This window comes from Amblyomma americanum, chromosome 2 (assembly GCF_052857255.1).
Source record: "Amblyomma americanum isolate KBUSLIRL-KWMA chromosome 2, ASM5285725v1, whole genome shotgun sequence".
Taxonomy (NCBI): domain Eukaryota; kingdom Metazoa; phylum Arthropoda; class Arachnida; order Ixodida; family Ixodidae; genus Amblyomma; species Amblyomma americanum.
The window spans coordinates 51829985-51836067 of NC_135498.1; the positions used below are offsets into that span (position 1 = coordinate 51829985).

Genomic DNA, 6083 nt, shown 5'->3' on the forward strand with positions numbered 1-6083 from the left:
CCTCAATTTTTTTTTTCTTTACTAGCTTCGAGTGCGCAGACTGAATAGGGAGCAGTGGTTTGTTACTTCTGGGCCTTCTGGACTTGAAGGCCCAGCCGACGTGTCGCGTTGAAAATTGCAGCCCTGAGTCAGAAATCCTGAAGAAATCATTTTTCAGTACCTCGTGTGTCAGCCCAGTGAAGGGTTCAAGGTACTTCGAAAACATCAGAAGATTCTTGCTCACACTAGCAAAAAGGCTTTCCCCTTACTGGAAATGGTCGATTATCCAGTTTAGCCGACCCAATCCAGACACGCCTGGCTGGAGGTGACAGGAGTAGGAGGAATGGGATGCGACCGGGAAAGTTAGGCACAGTGTTGTAAACTGGCACGGGGGCAGCTAAGACACGATTGGTCGGAGCGACCTCGCACGATGAAGGGTCGGACTGGAGAGCGTAGGGTTCTGAGCGTCATATTTCGGACGACGAGGAAACGCCTGAGAGACAAGAAGCAACATGTTTATGCACGCCGCTATTCCGAAATGGCGGTATATATTCCCACGGGGAATTTCAGCTGAATATATTTTTTTCAACTGAATAAAATATTTTCAAGCGCATTGACAGTGCATTAACACCAAGTACAAGCATAAGCGTATTAAAATACATGGTATTAGTTAATCTTCGAAGAAGGTCCTTAGCCCTCACTGGCCGCATACTCAAACTCAAGAAAACTACTGTCTGTTGGGCTCTACCTGCCTACACGGCACCTTCAAGTTTCGTTTGGGACTGCCGAGAAGGGTTTTATGCTATAGTCTATTACGTCATCATCTCCTCCAACCTTACGTCAACATCTGCTGCGAGCAGTTCTACGAAAGGTGTTCTTCGCGCAAAGTGCCATCGTTCTCTCAAGCTCGAGTCCCGGCGGATGTGGGCGAAGAACGTTTTTCAAAGAGTAGATGCCCAAAAAGACCGTCTCCTATCTGACATGAGCAAGGCCAGTGAATGCGAGGTACCGTCTTCGAAACTCAGCTTTACTATTTGGCTTGTCATAAGACAAACTAAAAAAAATTCATTTTATACTCTGATGTCATAAGAAACAAGCACGACGCTGATTTGCGCAGTCTACAATTTTCAAACTGCGACAAAACCCAGCCGCATTCGCGGTTTTCTTTTCCTTTTTTTCGGTTTCACGCGTTCAGTGCAAATTTATGCACTATACCTTAATTTGCAAAAATTAATGATAATATAAGCAAACTTTGTAATCCAGGGTTTGACGGACCGCCGTCTGGTCAGGTAGTGGCATGGTTGAACAAGTCTTGGGTCATTGACCAATTGTCAAAAAAAAAGTTAGTTGACGTCTCGGAACCCCTACGGGTTCCTCGTTCACAATGAAGAACCGGCCGAGTAAGAAGCAGCTTAAGAAGCTTCCATACCAGGCATAAGCGAAGCCTTGGCACGTGTTTTCGAGAAGCACATTGTGCATATTGCCCACGTGCCTACCATCATATTGCGCGGGGCTGTTGTTAATGTGAAAGATGCTTTGCCCCGTTCAAAGCTTCCGGGTATCGTATACAAGATACCTTGTGATGATTGCGACTCCGTCTACATCGGTGAGGCGGGGAATTTGCCGAGGCGGCTAAAAGAGCACCGCAATGTTGTCGCCAGGAATCGGACCGCGTCAAACGCTGTGGAAGAACACGCGAAAAAAGAAGGACATGAAATTGCTTGGAATGACGTAGAAATCGTTGCTTCCGAAAGAAGCCTCTCAGTACGGCTGCACCTGGAATCACTGATCCTACTGTGACGAAGAAGACGACGAACTGTGCAGTAGCGCGAGCAGGAGTGCTCGCGCTAGGCCAGCTGCCATTAAATCACCTTATTGCCATCGATCATCAAATCTCTTTCGTCGGCTGGCCGCCACATAACATTGCAGTTAACGCCGAACCCTATCAACAAGGCTAAGGGGAATCTTCGCCCGGCTTACTCAAAATCATTAGGTCGACTTTTCAAAGCTTCTTAAGCTGCTTCTTACTCGGCCGGTTCTTCATTGTGAATAATAAACCCATAAAGGTTCCGAACCATCAACTGTTCTTTTTTTTTTTTGACAATTGGTCTGTGACCCAAGACTTGTTCATTAACAAACTTTAGTTTGCAGACCATAGAAACTCCGAACGTAGAAGACTTCACAGGGGTAGGAAAAACGTCTTTATTGCGTTTTTTTATGAGGAAGCCTCATTAATTTCAACCTTCCTTTTACACCATTATCTGGACGGCGATCCAGATACTCGTGCGCTTGGTGTCCTTCTTTGAGGAATGATTAACAGCCGCGACAGTGTTGTCTTTCGGAGCGGCTGGCTGCTCACGTGCTGGTGTTTGTGCACCGGGCGCAGATTTATGACCAACGAAGAAGGTTGCACGGACGACGACTATGGTTGCTATGGTGCGACACCATAGCAACACCATATAGTAACACCATAGCAGTGCTCCGGGGACAGCACTCCAATGCATAACGCCGTAAGTGGATCTGAAGGGCGGCTCTTCCTCCATACGGCTACCTTACAGCTATACAGGCACAGTTGCCCATAAATCCACCTTTCATCGGAAGTCAACGAATAGGTCGCTCTAGGAAAAGGTTGAATTGCACAGAGGTGTACACAGGCGCCGATGTACCTGGAACTAGTGAAGTCAGGCACTTGCTTATGTGTGTTCTTGAGAGCTTCTGGCCTGCACGATAGTTTGTGGCATTACCGAACGCTTGCTGACTTTTCATAGGGACTTCAATTTTCTGCTACTCTCTTTTTTCCTTCATTTTTTTATCCCCTAACCCCTTTCCCCCTGTGCAGGGTAACCAACCGATTATTCTTCCGGTTAACCTCCCTGCCTTTCCTCTTCTTCCTCCTCCTTCTCCTAAAAATGATTTCTTAGTAGTTTGAGCATCCGTCTCGTGTGTGAAATGTTCGCGGATGAACACCAGTGCCACCGTGTAGTCACAGGTTTTTCAATTGGTAGAGGTTTTTACCTGACCTGGTGCTCAACACATTAGAGGGACAAGATGCTAAGAAAAAAAAAAGAACCGTGACCTCTTCTTATTCAGACCAAACACCGTATGTCATGGCGCTATTTAACCAAGCTGCCCTTGCGTAATTAGAGATTATATTTTTTATCGTAATTTGTAAGATGGCACTCAGCACTCGTCTAAGGTAAGCTCGGTACTGGCGATTTTCACGAGCTAGATTGGGCGCCTCGATTGATCCAATTTGGCGGCGTTAAGTAGGACAGCTTCTGTACCCTGCCCAGATATAGGCTTTCAAGCGCGGTACCATCTTTGATCACGTGATCACGGCGCCATTACACGCCCCCTGACTGCTCGGCGCGCGCCTCTTCGCGACGGCTGCTGCGCCTGATGGTTCGGTTCCGAGAGGCAGTGTTTCGACTTATACGGTTGTAAAGGAGTGGGCAGACGACACTATGGTTTGGCTAAAGCTTCAAAGGACAACTGAGAGTCCTAATTTGATCACTTGAGGCGTGAAAACGTGATCGTACCCGCCGCGGTGGCTCAGTGGTGAGGGCGCTCGACTACTGATGCGGAGTTCCCGGGTTCGAACCCGACCGCGGCGGCTGCGTTTTTATGGAGGAAAAACGTTAAGGCGCCCGTGTGCTGTGCGATGTCAGTGCACGTTAAAGATCCCCAGGTGGTCGAAATTATTCCGGAGCCCTCCACTACGGCACCTCCTTCTTCCTTTCTTCTTTCACTCCCTCCCTTATCCCTTCCCTTACGGCGCGGTTCAGGTGTCCAACGATATATGAGACAGATACTGCGCCATTTCCTTTCCCCAAAAAACCAATTATTATTATTATTTCATGTCGCGAAGAGCCGCTCAGCTCTCCCTCTTCGAGCCAAGGGGTGAATCGCCTGAATGCTTGTTTTTGCATCCGCTGAAGGCTTTGCTGAATGTTTTTTTTATTGTTATTATCTAAAACGGCAAGGTTTAATGCTACTGCGGCAGCGCAGGTCGTTGTCGTGTTGTGTACATGCATGCAGAAACCGCTCTAAACTCTCACGTGCACGTCGTACGCATTTGTTTACAACCTGTTAGTGGTGCTTAGGAAACCTAAAATATATTCTACTTGTATATTAAACACAGAGAGGCGGCAAAAATAAATAGACGCACAAATTTTAACTATCATGGTAGCAGTACCACGTATAAAGCAGACTTCACGAGCTGGTCGGCGTTCCGAAGGATTCCGCGATATTATTGTTAGAACGCGCGCGTGGAAAGTCGCTAATACTACACTAAGTTCACAATTATAAAATTGTGGTACGCTCTACGCTCGATATGCGGACATGAAAATGCTCGAGATCTCATTGGTGGTAAGTAATCAGCTTCGCTCTGAGCGCTGGCCTGAGGAGTCACTTTTAGTGACTGTCTCGCATGGACAGTAGCATGGACAGTCACACCAGCCGTAACGCAAATGCTTTATTCCGAATATGGTCCACGAAAACCGCGCTACTTGGACTAAAGTTCAACAGTACCACCAAGACGTCATGTAATACATGGACTGACGGTAAGCGTTGTCCGCTCGCGCGGCTGTGCACACATAATCTGCAGTAGCGGTATTTAGGAGCGTAAGTCATCTTTCTTTTGCGTTCGTAATTCTTGTGGGGACAGCTATTCGGAATTACTAAACCTATACAAGGGGCTAAGAATGCAATATCCCCCACCGCATAAAACATTAACCAAGGAGGAGGCCACAGTATGGCGTAGACTGCAAACCGGCTTTATTCCTAACTTATACATACTGAACAAGATGTTCCCCACACAGTATAGCGCCAACTGCCCGTGGTGCGGAGCACGACCGACATTATACCATGCATATCACGTGGGAGTGCGAAAGAAATCATGCATTCCACAAACACAAAACACCATGTGCGGAGCAATGGGAGAGCCGGCTCACCAACTGCGAGCTCGGGGTCCAAAGGGCCCTAGTAGCGCACGCAAGCGAGGTGGCCCGACTCAGTGGAGCCCTGGAATAGGGGCCCCCCCACGGCCAAGGAGGACCCAAGCTTCAAGATGAAGACTTCGTCCTCCACCGCTACCACCCCCCTAAGAGAATCAATAAAAAAGTTTTTCATTCATTCATTCCTGTTACTAATGGCCGCGTACCTTAACTCACCAGCAATGGGGTATCGAAACACACGCAGGCGCAACTTTACAGCGTCTGAAAGCACTAAGTGACAGTTTCGGTGGCGGAACAGCTTGTTCATGCGGCAAGACCGAAACTTTTCTTCCTATATTGGCTATCTAGCGCTGGCGAACGTGTTTGTTGCGTTCTCCCGTTCGGAAAGGGTGCATACCGAACGGGCGAGACAGGGACAGTACGTCCTTGTGCAGTTCGGTTCCGTGATGATCGCAAAAGATCGCATCCCGCACCTTTAACTCTGTCTCGCAATTCTTGCAATCTACAACACAGCACGTATTTCATCTGCTTTTCCACATATTCGTAGAAAGAACACATTCGGCAGCCACCCGCGATATTTCCACTGCTGCGTCGAGGCATACACGCTGGCGACTTACGAGGCCCGTAATGGCGCCGTGTTCCTAGCGCACCTGTGGCGCCATCTGGTCTCAAACGGAAGAACTGCGCGCTGTAAACGGTCTATAATGTCGCTTGTTTTTAAATTTGGCGATTGACTCGCGCTTCTTTGATAATTGTGGCGCCCTCTGTTGAGCCAAGCACCACTTCATTGCTCGACGATAGAAATGAATAGACGAAAGACAAGAAAATTTTCAGGCTGGTGTTTTAAATCGTCCAGAACGAGAGTGGAGTGGCGTAGACTGCCGACGCGCGCTTTGGAGAGACAAACTGAAGCTGTCCTGTAACGATAGATTACGTCATTCCATCGAAAAAGGCGCTACCTTCACTGAAACCTAAGGTCTTATGAGCTGGAACACACCAAGAAACGAAATGCAGGTGCCGCCAACACGGGCCAATTTATTAACCTGTGATGCGTCAACACGTAGCCGTAAATCCCAGAGTCCAGGCTACACCACCATTCGCTTCAAAATGCTGATCACAGAGTCCTTTTCGGTGTCAACTGCACTAGTC

At 48.0% G+C, this 6083-nt stretch overlaps 1 protein-coding gene across 1 annotated transcript in view; it reads right to left on the minus strand.

Annotated features, from left to right (window-relative positions):
- Positions 1 to 5072, minus strand: part of LOC144118557 (uncharacterized) — an 18684-nt gene extending 13612 nt beyond the window's left edge. The window contains exon 1 of the mRNA XM_077651466.1: positions 4932 to 5072. The gene's annotated coding sequence lies outside the window, so the exon portion shown is untranslated. The remainder of the gene's footprint in view (positions 1 to 4931) is intronic.
- Between the last annotated feature and the right edge of the window lie 1011 nt (positions 5073 to 6083).